The sequence below is a fragment of the Aulonocara sp. 'chitande type north' Nkhata Bay genome, linkage group LG4, assembly GCF_057382095.1.
Source record: "Aulonocara sp. 'chitande type north' Nkhata Bay isolate Kocher_YH1m ecotype deep benthic linkage group LG4, A_spYH_male_GT1.1, whole genome shotgun sequence".
In the NCBI taxonomy this organism is placed as follows: domain Eukaryota; kingdom Metazoa; phylum Chordata; class Actinopteri; order Cichliformes; family Cichlidae; genus Aulonocara; species Aulonocara sp. 'chitande type north' Nkhata Bay.
The window spans coordinates 19,001,129-19,018,627 of NC_141347.1; the positions used below are offsets into that span (position 1 = coordinate 19,001,129).

Consider the following 17,499-nt stretch of genomic DNA (forward strand, 5'->3'; position numbering starts at 1 on the left):
ATGTTCTCTGTACCTCTGATACTGCTGCTGGCTGCTGCATCATGTGAGAACCTTTGGGTTATTAACACTACTGAAGACAACAGACATGGGAAAGTTTAAATTGATCATTTAAGTAATATTGATTTCTGTTTCCACAGGTGTGTACAGTATTGATCTCATTCAACCAAACGCACTGGTTGTGCAGCCTGGACAGCCTTAAACCATCACCTGTCACGTCTCTGGTTATTCTCTGACTGATAGCAGCTATGCAGCAGCTTGGATCAGACAACGTGAATGAAAAATTCATGGAATGGACACTGACAGACCTGCACAAATACTCACTATTCAGCAGCAGGCAATCAAACACTTGCACATGCTTGTAGCATATTTAAATATATTTAATTAACAACTATGTATTACTGTGTAAAGGTTAGCCTAAAAGAAGTTCTGTTAATGAACTTGAGGAAATAGTAGTCTTCCTGCTGAACCACACACACTGAATAGAAAGAGAAATAATCATCTTCATGGTAAACAAATAAATATTTATATTATGGAGAGTGTTGGCTATTTTTTTGCAGCGTAGATCAGGACTGTCATTTTCATATTGAGAGTCAGACCCTGAGTCAGAACCTGTAAAAGGCCACAGATTAAGCTGTACTGCTTCTGTATTCCCTCAGTCAGCTCTGGATTTTCTGGGCCTGATAGACTCCTGAAAAAAGACTGAAATATGATGATTTTATCCTAATCAAAGATAACAGCCAATGGATTCACAAGTAAATCCTGGACAGTTGGGGTCAGGTGCCTGAAAAAGAGCTGGAGTCACTTACTGCTGTCACATGATTACATTCATTACACTCTCTCAGCGCTAACCCTTGCTCACAAACATGACACAGGTCAGAGCTTGTCAATCTATTTGGTTCCTAAAATCACTGTTTTGGTATCACTAACTGATGTAGCCATATGGTTTAGATGTGGACTGAAAACTAATGTTGTCATTCTTTTTGGAACACTAGAGGGCGTCCAGTGTCAAGCTCACCCTTTAGGACGGCGAGATTATCGAGTGTCTTCCTGTTGGTTGTCATTTGGGGGCAATGAATTTGGTTTCCAGCAGCAAAGAGAAACTTCTTTGGGTGTCTTCTTATTCACTCTCAACTACTGTCCTGTACAAAGATTAGCAGTCTTGTACATCCCTGGAGCTCGAGGTCAAAGGTCAAGACAGCAAGAGAATATTATGTCCTTTATCTATAGATAGATCTGCATGTATTCATTTATTAATTACTTTAATATTTATAAATTAAATAGTTACATCATGTTATTTATGTCCTCAACAATTGTGCAATTTAAAATTAGACTGTAAAACTAACAAAGCAGCTTTAGGTTGTGTGAACAGTGACGATACAGTCAGATCCCTGTGCTTCTTAAAAAAGCCCCTCCAGTGGAGACCTGTAACATAATAGAAGTTAGAGATTGTCATTAAAACTGTTAGTCTGAACAACAGTTGATACTATTACTATTGGTGATATCTGAAAAATATTATTGAGTTTATTTATTTATTTTTTCATTAACTGAAAAAAAAAACTGTTTTTAAAAGTTACCGACTTGACAGATGTTGATGGCCAGTCTCTGGTGGAACCACTGGTTAAAAGGCCTGAAGAATAAAACAGACCAGAGCTCTGAGATTCTCATTCATCAGCTGGATCAGACAGGCTGTCAGAAAATGAGTAGATGTGATTGTCTGGTTTGACAGTTACAGCTGTAGCAGCAAATACTACTCTCAGTCAGTCCAAAGCAGATTTAAATGACCGGTGTGAAATTATTTTATTTATTACAATTACTTTTGTGCTTGGGAGCCACTTGAGGATATTTTTAGTTAATACACTTGTTAACACAAACAATGTCTGATCTGTTTAAGGGAAGTCTGACTTAAAAGCATTCAAATGTTATCTCATGTACCTTTTTTTTTTTTTTTTTTTTTTATGCTATTTTCTCGTAGGTGACAGAACTGAGGATGTTATTGAGCTCAGTGTGATTTTAACACTTAAAAGTGTTGACTACGTTAATTTCTGCTCAGTCTATTCAGTGAGGAGGAGTTAATGCAAACTCAGATGCTTTTTACTTCTACTTATCTCACAGTAGCGAGAACGACACATCAGTAGAGTCACATTTTGATATGATGGACTACAAGACAGGACTGCTTTCAGGTGAAGATTTTCACTCGTAATTAGTTGTTTTGCCTTGAAAAATAACAGCTTGTGTTGTAACTATGTTATTTTTCTTTTTCATTCATCTGACAGGTGTTGAGTCTGAACAGGTAGTTAAAAGGCCTGGGGAATCCCACACACTGACCTGTACAGCTTCTGGATTCACATTCAGTGACTACTGGATGGCCTGGGTCAGACAGGCACCTGGAAAAGCACTGGAGTGGGTTGTAAGCCATTATAACAGTGCTAACATCCACTACTCTCAGTCAGTCCAAGGACGATTCACCATCTCCAGAGACAACAGCAAACAGCAGCTGTATCTGCAGATGAACAGTCTGAGGACTGAAGCTTCTGCTGTTTATTATTGTGCTCGAAAGTCACAGTGACTGAAGTTGTTTGAGCAGCTGTACAAAATCATGCAGTCATTATTCTACCTAATTTATTTTGCATGGCAATTGTAGAATATTGAGGATTTTACTAATGCTACCAAGAAGTTCATATTGCTTCTTTACAGTACTTTCAGACATGGTCTCCTCCAGTGGCATCATGTAAACGATCTCATTATCAGAGGTACCCACAGTTCAGACAGTGTGGTGATTGGATGGTGGTGAGTTAATAAGCAGTTGTTCATATATGTGGAGATCATTTCAGGCCTCATCAGATATTCCAGCTGTTTAAAGGTATTTTCTCAGGATTTCAGTATTATTACATTTTCAGTAATCTGTGTACAGTACAGTAGACAGTATAGTACAGTGCTCTGCATAGGTCTTGAGATACTTCTCATTTCTTCATGTTTTGCTTCAAAGGAACCACATGTTCTTCCATTTCCTTCTTAACTTTATTGATTTTTCAAAATGAATTTGCTTATAGGAGTTAAGGAGATTATGAAAAAAAAAGAATAAATGTTTTAAACCAGAGAATATTATGAATACAAAAAAGAGAAATTTCACATATTTCCAATTTGTATTCAGTTTGTAGATTTCATTATTAAATTGTTAAATTGCAGACGTACTGTCCCTTTATTCAAACTGACATAATGCATTTCCTCATAACTGTGAAGTATAAGAGGACAGAAGAGCTCACATTGGTTCAGTTCAACTTCATCATCAACCCTGTTCTCTGTAGTTCTGAAACTGCTGCTGGCTTCTGCATCATGTGAGACGTTTTGGTCAATTCACGCTACTGAATACAACAGAAATCCTAAATAATTAAATAAATCATATAGATAACACTGATTTCTGTTTCCACAGGCGTGTACAGCATTGATCACATCCAGCCCAGCTCACTGGTTGTACAGCCTGGACAAGCTTTAACTATCACCTGCCGAGTCTCTGGTTATTCTTTGCCCGATGGTGGCTATGGAACAGGTTGGATCAGACAACGTGAAGACAAACCACTGGAATGGATTTTCTACATATGGTATAGTGGGGGCACTTACCAAGATGATGCTTTAAAGAACAAGTTCAGCATCAGCAGAGACACTTCTGCTCAAACACTGACAATAACAGGACAGAATCTGCAGCCTGAGGACACAGCTGTTTATTACTGTATATGTTACCACAATGTAATGCAAACCACTGACAGACCTGCACAAATACTCAGCAGCAACCATGCTTGTGCCGTAATTGTGAATAGAAATAATACCAGTGTGAGACAGAGAGCTTACCGTTTGGCAAAGGGTAGCTTTAGCTCAGGAGAGAGAGCAGATAGTTTGCTGATTCCAGTCCTTTCATTGGAGTATAAATGTTTGTGAATGTTCAATAGAAAGCACTTATATGTAGAAAACATGCTTGAGTAAATGAGAAATGCCATATAAAGTAAAAAAGTGCTATATAAGAAATAGCTTCTTCATATGTGGTTAGCTTTGTACAATAAACTTCTGTGTATTACTGTGCAGAAGTTGGCTAAAGGAAATTCTATTAATATGCCTGAGGAAATAAAAATCTTCATAGTGAACCACAACTATATATTTTTCTATATCATTTATCAGAACTTTTATTCAGTTTTGTGTGCTGAACAATATGAGCCAAAGAATGCCACTGACTGAACTGTATAGCTTCAGGATTCACAGTCAGTAAATAAGTAATAACGCGTGTCACAAACTGGGCCACATGACCATAATAAAACAAAAGAAATGCACACAAATTCCAGTTAAAAGAAACTGTTTATTATAAGTAACAAATAAATAAATAAATAAACAAACAAATTAATAAATAAATAAGAGAAATTCAAACTAACCACGGTGTGTACTCAGGACAATCAGGACAATCAAAGTATGCAACATCGTTTGATGCAAAAATCCGTTTGCAAATAACTTATTTCTGAATACAGCTGACAATTTACTTTTTTTTCCTCTAAACTTTCTAAATGTGTTTCTGTGAAGGAATCAGTGAAAACATGATGGTTAGTTAATGTAAAAAAAACAACAACATTATTTATGATTCAACACTTTTTCCTAGTTTTAAGAAGGAGTCAATGCAAATATTTTAATGTTTTTCGTTTATACTTATCTGACTGCTTAGAGCATGACAGTGGGCAGTTGTAGTTAAACAAGATGGACTATTGGACAGCACTGCTACTTTTAACTGTCTGCTGGACAGGTGAAACTCTTCACTGATGTTCTTCTGTTTCTTTAATTTACGATGATACTTTATTTTGTTATGATGTCCTTTTTTATTTCTGTTGACAGGTGTTGTTGGTCAGACTCTGACACAATCTGAGCCAGCAATTAAAAGACCAGGAGAATCCCACAGACTGACCTGTACAGCATCTGGATATAACTTTGGAGACCGCAGCTACGGTATGCAGTGTTGGGACTAACGCGTTATTAAGTAACGCGTTACAGTAACTACGTTATTATTGTGGTAACGAGCACGGTAACTAGTTATTATGCCAAAATCAGGAACGCGTTAGTCGTTACTGGGATTTAGATAGGGTCGTTACTCGTTACTTCGTGTGGTGGCTATCACGGAGCTTCCACAGATTCAGTAACATTAGCAAGTGGTGGAGGCCAGCAGGTGGATGAAGGAAAAGGGAGGCAAGAGGAGAGACCCGAAGCGGCCGCCGGTCCGAGAGTTTCAGCCTGTCAGGTGAACTGAACTTCAGGTAAGAAGTTATAACCTGCAGTCCATCTGGGTTAGATATAAACCAAGTTTAGGTGGAGTTTATTTTCGTTATGCTGACTTTTTCCGTACTGCGTGCTAGCTAGCATGACGAAGTTTCTATACAGCTAGGTGGTGCTATGAAGTTAATGATGTTGAACTTTATTTTGTTCATAAGTTATTAGAGTTGCCAACCGTCCCGTCTGGTATTCAGAGAAAATATTACACGTTTCTTATTGAGGTGAAAAGGAACAGTTTGTCCCGTAATTCAGCTACAATGAAAAAGACACAAAGCTGGAGTTATTCTGTCTTTGCTGCACAGCTGCCTCTTCTCCTCTCATTCTCTCCCCTCCCTCTCCCGTTTCTACTTCAATCATGAAACTGATCAATGATCAGCTGATCGGCTCTCTTGTTTGTTTATCGCTCACTTTGCGCCGAAAGAGGAAACCAGCGGATGTCGCGGTAAACAACAGCAGCACGTTTAAGCTTGATCAGCTATTGTTAGAATTTATTTAATATTAATTTCTAGTATCAGCTGATGTTTGCTGGAGCCACAGCTGCAAAAAAGCTGCTGGTCATGATATCGGTTTGGTTATCTGGTGAGAGGGAAACATGAAGATGAAACCAGGAGATGTCCTTACTGGATCATCAGAGCTGAACAGGTGATGGAGAAACAGGTTTACCTTTAGGTGACATGAATGAGTTGAAGGGAAGTTATGAACTGTTTCTGAGAGACAAATAACACCAGGATCCTTTTTTATGTAGCTGACAGCTGGTAACTGTGCAGGGGTGGATCTAGCAAAGTGTTGCCAGGGGGGCATGTAGGGCATTAACAGGGAAAGGGGGGCACAAAGAAATACTTTTCTTTCTTATTCTCATTTAAAATGTCTAGCTTTTAAAAAATAATTATCTGAATCTTACAACAAACGATTGATAGATTGATGCATATATACCATCAAAACAGTGTACATCACTGTCACAACAGTGTTTATTTTCATTCAAAGGCTTTATGATTTTTCCTATAATGGTGGGCCAGTCTCTAGTCAAAATGCCCGGGCCAATTTTCTGTCCCAGTCCAGCCCTGTATGCAGCTCATCTGCAGTCTGGTGTTACCTACATCTTCCTATTCAGAAGGCAGAATTTCAGAGTTCTGAGTACAATCGAAAGCACCACGACTGCAGTTTTTGTGTTGGATGTAAAAGGCGCACATGACTCTGTGACATAGGCTAGAATCATGGCAGCAGTCAATGACAGTCCAGGCGTGGGATTTCTCTCGTGGAAATATGCACATTATCTTTTCCTTTCTATTGGTAGGTGGCACAGTGCACTTGTGGCAAGTAAGCAAGCTAGAAGACTGGCAAAGTTATGGAAGAAACACATTAACAAGAGAATTCTGAGTAAAACCAAAGTTACTTTCCCTAGTAACTAGTTACTTTGACAGTAACGAGTAACTTGAAGTAACTGAGTTACTTTTGAGAGAAGTAACTAGTAATGTAACTAAGTTACTATTTTAAAGTAACTTACCCAACACTGACGGTATGAGCTGGGTCAGACAGGCTCCTGGAAAAGGACTGGAGTGGATTGCTTACATATACTATGGTGATGGCAGCACTTCCTATTCTCAGTCAGTTCAAGGCCGTTTTACCATTTCCAAGGACAACAGCAAACAGCAGCTGTATCTGCAGATGAACAGTCTGAAGACTCTTCTGTTTATTACTGTGCTCGGATCCACAGTGACTGAAGTTGTTTAAGCAGCTTTACAAAATCCTACACTCCTCACTATGATACATTTATCTTCAATGATAACTGCAGTATAATGAAAATTTTACTAACAATAGTTCTATTAATAGTATTACTGTAAGAAAAGTGTCTGTAGTTCATTTTATCTCACTCTGCTAAACTTTCCATTGGTGTCTTCTTCAGTGACATCTATAAGGTGATTCCATTATCAAAGTTAATAAAACATGGAGGTCAGCTAAAATGGTCACAGACAGTTTTTTCTGGAGATCTTTCTTAGGTCTTTTCAGGTGATTCCAGCTGATTTAATGAATGTCCAAGCTGAAACAGTGTGTTGCCCTGATGAAAAGAAACAGAACAACAAAATATTTTTTTAACAGGATACAAAGTGAAAAAAGTGCATGAGCGCACACAAACACCCCCCCAGAAAAAAACAGTTAATAAAAAACAAGGCTTCCATGCATTTTTTCATCACTGAGTTCCAATCAGTCTAAAAAAAAAACAAGTAAATAAATAATATCAGGTTTCAGACATGATATTTAATGCTTATGAGACATACTCTACTTTTCTGCTTATGGGAAATTCTCTGTTCTCTTTTTTTTCTCAAACACACGGAAATGTTAAAAAGAAAAAGCTGGAATGACGTCACCAAGTGACAATAATGAACCATTCGGACAGCGCAGCAAGTCTCTCCATTGTCATTTCAAGTGAGGGAATTTGATTTCCAGATGAGAATGAAAAAAAATTATCTTTGGATTTCTGTTTTTATCACTGCCAGCTTACTATGTGTCTGATACAATAAACCAATAAAAAATGTTTATTTCACGATAAAAACCGTTTTATTTACATTTATGTACAGTGTGCACTATAGTTCCAATTTCACATTTACAATACTGTCTTAAAGTCTTGAGTCAGCTCTTAATTCTTTATATTCGGTTTTCAGGAAGTTTTTCTTTGTACTCTGGTTGTGTTTTCATTCATTTTGAGTCCAGTCCTTGTTCCTGACAACAAGGGAACCCTTGTTGTGTCTATACAAAAACAGGAAGTTAGAAACAAACAACTTTAAATGGTACCATTGGGCAGTTTATTGTCAAAACATCATTTCTGCAAATTTAATTTGTTGACTCTATGATGAATGCCACTGATGACAGTTTGACACATAAAATAACTGTTGAACCAACAACATGATTACCAGCGACCTTTTAGCTGAAAACCTGTGTGAGTTGTGTCCTTAAAAAATGAGGAAAATGGACTTGGACTCACATCCAGTGCACACTCAGATCAGAGGAGGAAAGAGTTTCTGACTCCAGCTCTGGTGAATCAACTGTCATCTGACTCAAATGAACTCTCCTCTAGACAGTTTATTTATAAAGTGTTTTACGAACCCAAACATTACAGCTAAGCAGTGGATTTTCCAGTTTCAGTGCAGCTAGCCAAATAATGAAAAACCACTTACTGCATAAGAGACAGCTAGTGTAAATGGACAGTATATCCTCAGTTTCTTAACATAATGCTCATTCTTGCTGCCAGGAGCATTTTTAGTGTTCTTATTTTCTACTAGGTTATTGGTTCTGGTACTGGTTAACTAACACACACTATGCACAAGTTTCCATTTGCACAACAGCAGACGACAGTCATATCTGCAGATGAACAGTCTGAAAACTAAAACTATTGCCACTATGGACTGAATGGTAAATGGACTGATTCTTATATATACAACATGCCACATTCATCCACTCATACAAGCACTACTAAACTCAAGTGCAACTGATAAACATTGACACACACATTCACACTCAGATGAACGCATCGGAGGGCAATTTGGGGTTAGTATCTTGCCCAAGGATATTTGGCATGCAGATTACTCTCAGTAGCAGTCATTGACTTCAACAGCTCCACCTCCAGAGTTGACAGCAGATAGCAGCTGTTTTTGCAGGTGCAGTGGAGAAAAGTGAGATTAACAAATTTAACAGTTTCAGTTCTGCAAAATCCAAAGAGCAAATTAGAGTATTAAGTAATCTTGAAAGAATAAGTCAGTTAGCATTTTTGTAACATAAAATCATAAGCTTGACAGAAAAAGGCAGAGCAGTTTCATATCATTTTTTTTAAATGAGCCAGAACCATAAGCAGTATTTTTATTTTTATGTTTTTGCACTCAGTCACACCTGTTTCATTTCCTGAGTTATTACTTTCTGTGGTGCAGTATTTCCTGGTATTTCTGTGACTGAAAACACAATTTGAATACTGAAGCATTCTTAACTTTTGGTGTCATGAAGTTTTAGCTTTCAGTAGCACAAAGGTATGAAAAAAAAACCTTACTGGCTTACTAACTAGTCAGCCCCTAGTTGGTCAGAATTAGTTAGAATTAGTGAAAGTTTCAACAAATTAGTCAAATTTCATTAGAAGACATTTCTAAAGACTTTAACAATATATATTTATATATTTACATACATTTAAATACATGTAAATGTATGTATTTACATACATTTCTGTCACAGGTGTTCTCTCTGCTGTACTTTTGAGTTTCAGTTTAACAAATGTATTTAGGAGGAGCAAACTGGGAACACATTCTCAGAGGAATCCAGTTTAAATCCAGTTTATATCTTATTTAAAGGGGAATTCATGGATTTGAAAACATATCAGGCACTCTCTTATGTTGTTGTTGTGTGCGATCCACTCAGGAGACTGTCATCTTGTAAATAACTCATGAAAGAATAAAGTTATGTTGAAACCAAGCACACCATTGTTTTTCTTGTGACATTACCAATAAGTTTTATATGTCACATGGCCCTCTTCCTATTGAAAAAACAAAAGATGTATCCAAGATGGCCGACTTCTAAATGGCCACCATGGTCACCACCCATCTTGAGGAGTTTGCCCCCTCACATATACTAATGTTCCACAAACAGGACTTTGATATCACCAAACATTCCCATTTTATTACGGTGTATCCATATAAATGGCCCACCCTGTATTACTCCCAGTCAGTCCAGGTAGATTCACCATCTTCAGAGATGACTCCAGCAGTAAAGTCTATCTACAGATGAACAATCTGAAGACCGAGGACAGTTTATTACTGTGCCAGAAGAGACACAGTGAGTTGAGTTCCAGAGGAGTGATGCAAAAAATATTTCCTCTATTTCTTATTACAACAATGCAAATTTGACTTATCTTGTATAACATTTATAGCTGTGTTTATTTCAGTGAACATGTTTAGTTATTAAAATAAGAATCCCTACTATTCATGAAAAGCTTCACTTACAAAGTCTGGTTGTTAACACTTCATAGCAAATAAGAAAAATATAAACCTGTACTCTAGTCAAGTTAATATATCTGAAGGAGTTTGAAGATAACCAGCTTTATTAGCCACTCTTTGTTGGTTCACATTGTCGCTGACAAGGACCATTACTTTGTGACATACAGCTGACTGATTTTCTCACACTAAAAATTCCTTTACAGCAAAAAATATTCAAGGGGTTTTCAGGCTAAACACATGAGAGGCAAAAACATCTGACAAGTTAATTCCAAGTGAATCCTTTCTGGGAGGGGTCAACACTAATTCAGATGTATTTTACTTCTATATAAGATCTGAACTCACAGTTTGATAAGGTAGACTTTACAGTCTACCAAAAAAAATTTCCTTAACAACAAGGGCTTGAGGGGTGATCGTGGCTCAAGAGTTGGCAGTTCGTCTTGTAATCGGAAGGTTGCTGGTTCGCGCCCCAGCTCGGACAGTCTCGGCCGTTGTGTCCTTGGGCAAGACACTTCACCTATTGCCTACTGGTGATGGCCAGAGGGTCCGATGGCGCGATATGGCAGCCTCGCTTCTGTCAGTCTGCCCCAGGGCAGCTGTGGCTACAACTGTAGCTTGCCTCCACCAGTGTGTGAATGTGAGTGAATGAATAGTGGCATTGTAAAGCGCTTTGAGGGTCTCGAAAAGCGCTATATAAATGCAATTATAATTTATAGGAAAATTTGCATTATTATTTGATTTGATAGACTGTAGGACACCTGACTGGAACCTTACAAAGAGTTCACTTCTGTGTGTTCAGCCACACACTTTACTAAAACATTTGGAGACAATATGAAGTTTGTAAATGAGCCTAACATTATCAGGAAAGTGTGGTGGCAGATTTCTTTTGTCATGTATTAATCATATATTTTAATCATATCACATTAGTCAGAGTAATGTCACTTTCTCACTTAGTTGTATGCATGTGCACTACAGATGGGCCTTATGCTCTACACACACAGTGAGGCCATTGTAATGGGAGACCTTAAGTAGTTCAGGTTGGTGTCCATCCTCAGAAAACTGTTTGGTGGTTGATCTGAATGTTTGCTCCACTGCAGTGTTTTTTTTTTCTTTTCCTTTTTCTTTCAATAAACCTCACTTCAAAAGACACACACACCTGGTGGTTGTAATTTTATTTAATATTTTCCATAACAAAAGTCAGGGATTTTTTTTCACAATGTTTTCTTTGTTTGTATTAACAATGGAGAATCAGTCACTACTGGCACAGTGATTATGGATAGATAATTCATTTCAAATTTCATTCCAATTTTAACAAATCTCTTAACTGGAAGAGAACTACATTTTAAAAAAAAAAAAATTGTTAATCTGAGTTCACAACTTCAAATTTGATTTTAGAAGCAGAATTTGAATGTGATAGGAGGAGCTTAATGTAAATACAGTGTCAGTGATGTAGTGAGAATCTCATTACATGATCATATTTAAAGGAGTTCTGCAGAGTTGTAAAAATACCAGACACTGTCAGAGACTGTCAGTATGGCTTACAGAAAGCTAACACTCCTGTTAGTTGCTCTCTTTGCATCAAGTTGTGTTAAAGGTTAGACCATAACAGAGTCTGAACCAGCTGTCAAAGGACCTGGAGAGTCGCACAGACTCGCATTTACAACATCTGGATTTAACTTTGAAAGCTCAGTGTGGAGCTGGATCAGACAGGCTCCAGGAAAAGGGCTTGAGTGGATTGCTTATATAGATACAGCTAGTACTCCTATCCATTACTCCCAGTCAGTCAGGGGTAGATTCACCATTTCCAGAGATGACTCCAGCAGTAAAGTCTATCTACATATGAACAATCTGAAGACTGAGGACACAGCAGTGTATTACTGTGCCAAAGGGTACACAGTAACTTAAATACTAGAGGAGACATACAAAAAAATTCTTCCTCTATTTATCACAGTGACACAGAGCATTTGGTTTTGTCTGTAATACATACGGTGTAGTCCTCATTTCAATTAATATGCCATCATGTTTTGAAAGTTGAATCCAACATTAAAATGCATTTCAATTGTCCAGGTTCAACACACATTAACAGTGACTTCCAAATTTATTCCAATTTATCTGACAACATAATTGAAAGCAGAGAAGAACATACTTCTCTAATATCATTCATAGTTTTAGTACCAACTACAAGATGGGGCCATTGCTTCAAAGTCTCTACTTGGAAGGGGAAGATTTTTACTTAGATTTTGTGTAAGAAAAACTAACAGCCGACAGGAGCAGGTGTGAGAAGTTATGACATTGCTAAAGTCTGTTATTCTCAGCCACTTCAAATTTACCTTCTCTAGAGACAGAAACAGAGAGCAGCTGTATCTACAGATGAACAGGCTGAAGATTGAAGATTCTGCTGTTTATTATTATTATTACTGATAGTGACAAAAGACAATTTTAACAGCTACACAAAGTCCTTCAAATCCTTCTTGATGTATAAAAAATAAATGAAGGGAAAAGAGAAAACAAATAGTCTTCACCTTTAGAAAACAGTGAGATCAGTGATGACTCCAGCTTAGTGTGTGAACTAAGCTGTACCCCAGATTTAAACAGACAAACATAATCTAGAGGAGCTTGTGTTTCCTATATTTACATGCTCCACATTTATTTTTAAATTATATTTGTATGGAACATGTTTTATCACACTGAAATAACTATACTTTTAAATGAATAAAATCTAATATACTATATGTGTATATATATATATATATATATATATATATATATATATATATATATATATTCTTGAGTGAAGTACAGTGTCTTTGAGTAAAAACTCTTTATGTATTCAACTTTTCTGTCTTCTTGTTGAGGAGGAGCTGATGCAAATATCCTTTCTTCTACCTCTACTTATCAGACTGCTCAAAGCAGGCTGGGAATAGTGGAAAGACAATTAATCAAAATGGATTGTAAGATAGCGCTGATACTTCTGACTCTCTGCTGTGCAGGTAAAGCTTTTACCCAAAAAAAATCATTGTAATTTTTTTTTTTTTTATTCTCTCTCTTTATTTCTGTTAACAGGTGTTGATGGTCAGACTCTTACAGAGTCTGAACCAGCAGTTAAAAGACCAGGAGAGTCACACAGGCTGACCTGTACAGCCTCTGGATTCACATTAAGCATCTACAGTATGGGCTGGGTAAGACAGGCTCCTGGAAAAGGACTGGAGTGGATTGCTTACATTTATACTGATAGTAGTGGCAGCTTCTACTCTCAGTCAGTCAGAGGCCGGTTCACCATCTCCAGAGACAACAGCAGAGAGCAGCTGTATCTGCAGATGAACAGTCTGAAGACTGAAGATTCTGCTGTTTATTATTGTGCTCGAGAGCCACAGTGACTGGAGCTGTTTCAGCTGCTGTACAAAATCCTCCATGTGTCGAAAGAAATAAGAAATACTCAATTTTTATAGGACAATATGCATAGAATTTGGAATAAAAACATTTATTGCAGCTCTCATCATGTCTCATCTCTCCCTTTAGAAAACAGATGGATCACTGAAAGCTGCAGCTTTATGCGTGATTTTAGCTGGAACACTGACGTAGCAGACATTTAAAGACTAAGTCAAAACAAAGTCTATTTTTATCTCAGACAAGTTTACAAAGAAACTAAATTGTGAAGTTCTTGGTCCATGGTGCAAATATAATAGGACAAATAAGCACAAAAACTCAGCAACCTGCAAGAAACAACCGAAAAAACGTTGCAAATGTGAATAATGATTGTATGAATTAACATTTGTCTGGTCAGTTCTTCTCTGATAGACAGAATATGAATGTATTTGACCAACTTTTAGAAAACACACCACTGTGTCTAACTATTTACGAGTTAGCGTCAAAGTCAAAGGAGCTTGCAAAGAAAAGCGTCTGGACTTCTTTAAGTTGCTTGAAGACGTTTCACCTCTCATCCGAGAAGCTTCTTCAGTTCTAAGGTCAAATGGTGGAGAGTCCCAGATATAAACCTAGTGGGAGTATCCCCCCACAGAGGGACAAAAGGACCCCCTGATGATCCTCTAATCGCCTGAGCCAAGGTGTGAAACTGGGTGTGGGTCCCAATCAGCCAGGGTTTCGGGTGAGCTCGTTGTGAAACCTGGCCCCACCTTATCATGCGAATTCCTGAGGTCAGATGGCCCAGGATGTGAGTGGGCGTTAAGGCGTCTGGGGAGGGAACTCAAAACTGGATTATAGATGGCAGACAGTTGGTGTCGTAAACCCCCGCCTCTGTTCAAAGATGGTCGCTCACAGTGGACATAGATGGCTTCTTTCACTCCTCTTTCAAACCATCTGTCCTCTCTGTCCAAAATGTGAACATTGGCATCCTCGAAAGAGTGTCCTTTGTCCTTAAGATGCAGATGGACAGCTGAGTCTTGTCCTGTGGAGGTGGCTCTTCTATGTTGTGCCATGCGCTTGTGAAGTGGCTGTTTGGTCTCTTCAATGTAGAGGTCTGGGCATTCCTCGCTGCACTGTACTGCATACACCACATTGTTAAGTCTGTGTTTTGGAGTTTTGTCTTTCGAGTGAACCAGTTTTTGTCTGAGCGTGTTGCTGGGTCTGAAATGCACCGGGATGTCATGCTTGGAGAAAACTCTCCTGAGTTTTTCTGATACACCGGCTACATAGGGGATGACAATGTTGTTGTGTCTGTCCTTCTTATCTTTCCTCGCTTGTCTCTGATCTTCTTTTCTGTGCCTCTTTGCTGACTTTAAGAACGACCATTTTGAGTGCTTCCTTTACATGCGTGTGTTCCTTCTTTTTCCCTTCAGGCTTAGAGGGAACAAGTTCTGCCCGGTGGTGTAGGGTCCTAATTACTCCAAGTTTGTGTTCCAGAGGTGATGGGAGTCAAAGAGGAGGTACTGGTCTGTGTGTGTGGGCTTCCGGTAAACTTCGATGTTGAGGTTGCCATTCTCTTCAATGTGCACAGCGCAGTCCAGGAAAGGCAAACAGTTATCCTTTGTGTCTTCCCTGGTGAACTTGATGTTTTTTATCCACAGCGTTAATGTGCGCAGTGAAGGATTCCACTTCATGTGTCTTGATTTTGACCCAGGTGTCGTCTATATCTGCACCAGTGGCTGGGTACTCTTCCTTTGAACGAGCCAAGAGCCTTCCTTTCCACTTCCTCCATGTAAAGGTTGGCTGCAATAGGTGACATGGGGGAGCCCATGGCACAGCCATGTTTTTGTCTGTAGAAGCCTTCTTTGTATTTGAAGTATGTAGTGGTGAGGCAGAGGTCTAACAGTGTGCAGATCTGATCGGGGGTGAAGTTGGTCCTGTCTTCCAAGGAGCTGTCTTCTTGTAGTTGTTTTCTGACAGTCTCCACTGCCTCCGTAGTGGGTATGCAAGTGAAGAGAGAGACTACATCAAAGGACACCATGGTTTCATCTGGATCCAGCGTAAGTTTCTGGACCTTGTCAGTGAAGTCGGTGCAGTTCTTGATATGGTGTGGGGTGTTCCCACGAGAGGAGCAAGGATGGTAGCAAGGTGTTTTGCAATGTTATAAGTGGCTGAGTTTATGCTACTGACTATGGGTCTGAGTGGGACAGCTTCCTTGTGGATTTTAGGAAGTCCGTAGATGCAGGGTATGGCATCCCCTGGGTAAAGGCGGTGATATGTAAGGTGGTCAATGATTTTGTCCTTTTCAAAGTCTTGAAGGCAAGCTATAACTTTCTTTTTGTAGCTGCTTGTGCGGTCTCGCTTTAAGGCTTCGTAGGTATTGTTGTCACTGAGGAGAGTAGAGATCTTTGTATGGTAATCTGTAGTGTTTAGGACCACGGTGCATCTTCCCTTATCAGCTGGTAACAGTGTTGGGGAGTAACGGAATACATGTACCGCCGTTACGTATTTAAAATACAAAATATGAGTAACTGTATTCCGTTACAGTTACCGTTTAAAAAGGTGGTATTCAGAATACAGTTACTTTGTTGAAATAAATGGATTACACTGCGGTACTTCCCTGTTTCATTTTGTCGCGGGTCAGGACTGTTTGGGTTTTGTTTGACAGCTACGTTCTGTTGTTCCAGGCGACAGCGTTACGGTTGCCATGGTTACAGGGCGACGCTCTCTCTCTCTCTCTGCGACTGTGTGTTTCCTGGGTGAGAGAGCGCCTTTTCGTTGTTGTTGTTGTTGTGCTAAGCTAACAGGCAGAATGCTACAAGCATAGCTCTAAAGAATGTAGCATCATGGGCAGTGTAGTCCGTGTTCCAGGGAGAATGGACTGCCATACCCGTTATGGGTCTGTGAGCGAGGGAGGGAGAAAAAGGGGAGTGGAAAGGTACGAGTTGTCATCGAGCAAAAACGGGAGCTAGAAGCATGTAAATATAATAATAACCACTTCAGCCAAGAAGAGTGCCTGACGAGCCCAGTTGTAAGTAAGCTATTAAGACTCGACTGTACACCGTGTTCGTGTTTTCCTCCGAAACAGTAAGTTCCGTTGGAGCAGCCTTTCAACGCCTCTCTCTGTCTCTCGCAATAAAAGTTGACCCAGACAACAAAGTAAAGCTAGTTTACGGCTACGAGCCGACAGGGACCCCGCCGTATTAGTCAGAGGTCCCTTTACTACAGTTTGGAGTCGCGGACCTTCAGTAACAGTAATAAATCACACAGCAATAGTACATTCACGTTGTTGTAAAAAGCATGATAATATAGTAAGTAATCCAAAGTATTCAGAATACGTTACTGTCATTGAGTAACGTAACGGAATACGTTACAGAATACATTTTGGGGCATGTATTCTGTATTCTGTAATAGAATACATTTTAAAAGTAACCTTCCCAACACTGGCTGGTAAAACAGTGATGTTGTGGTCTTTGCTCAGGGAAGTTACGGCTTTCTTTTCTTGTATTGTGAGGTTAGACGGAGGGACTTTGGCACTGGAGAGCATGGCTGAGACTTTCATCCTGATTTGCTCTGCTTCTGTCTTTGATAATTTATTAATAAATTAATAAATTATCACAGACAGAAGCATCCTGGGCCATCTGACCTCAGGAATTCGCATGATAAGGTGGGGCCAGGTTTCACAACGAGCTCACCCGAAACCCTGGCTGATTGGGACCCACACCCAGTTTCACACCTTGGCTCAGGCGATTAGAGGATCATCAGGGAGTCCTTTTGTCCCTCTGCAGGGGGATACTCCCACTAGGTTTAAATCTGGGACTCCCCACCATTTGACCTTAGAACTGAAGAAGCTTCTCGGATGAGA

The 17,499-nt window shown here is 39.1% G+C and overlaps 1 pseudogene; it reads left to right on the forward strand.

Annotated features, from left to right (window-relative positions):
- On the forward strand, positions 1-2,566 carry LOC147332392 (Ig heavy chain V region 914-like; annotated as a pseudogene).
- The last annotated feature ends 14,933 nt before the right edge of the window (positions 2,567-17,499 follow it).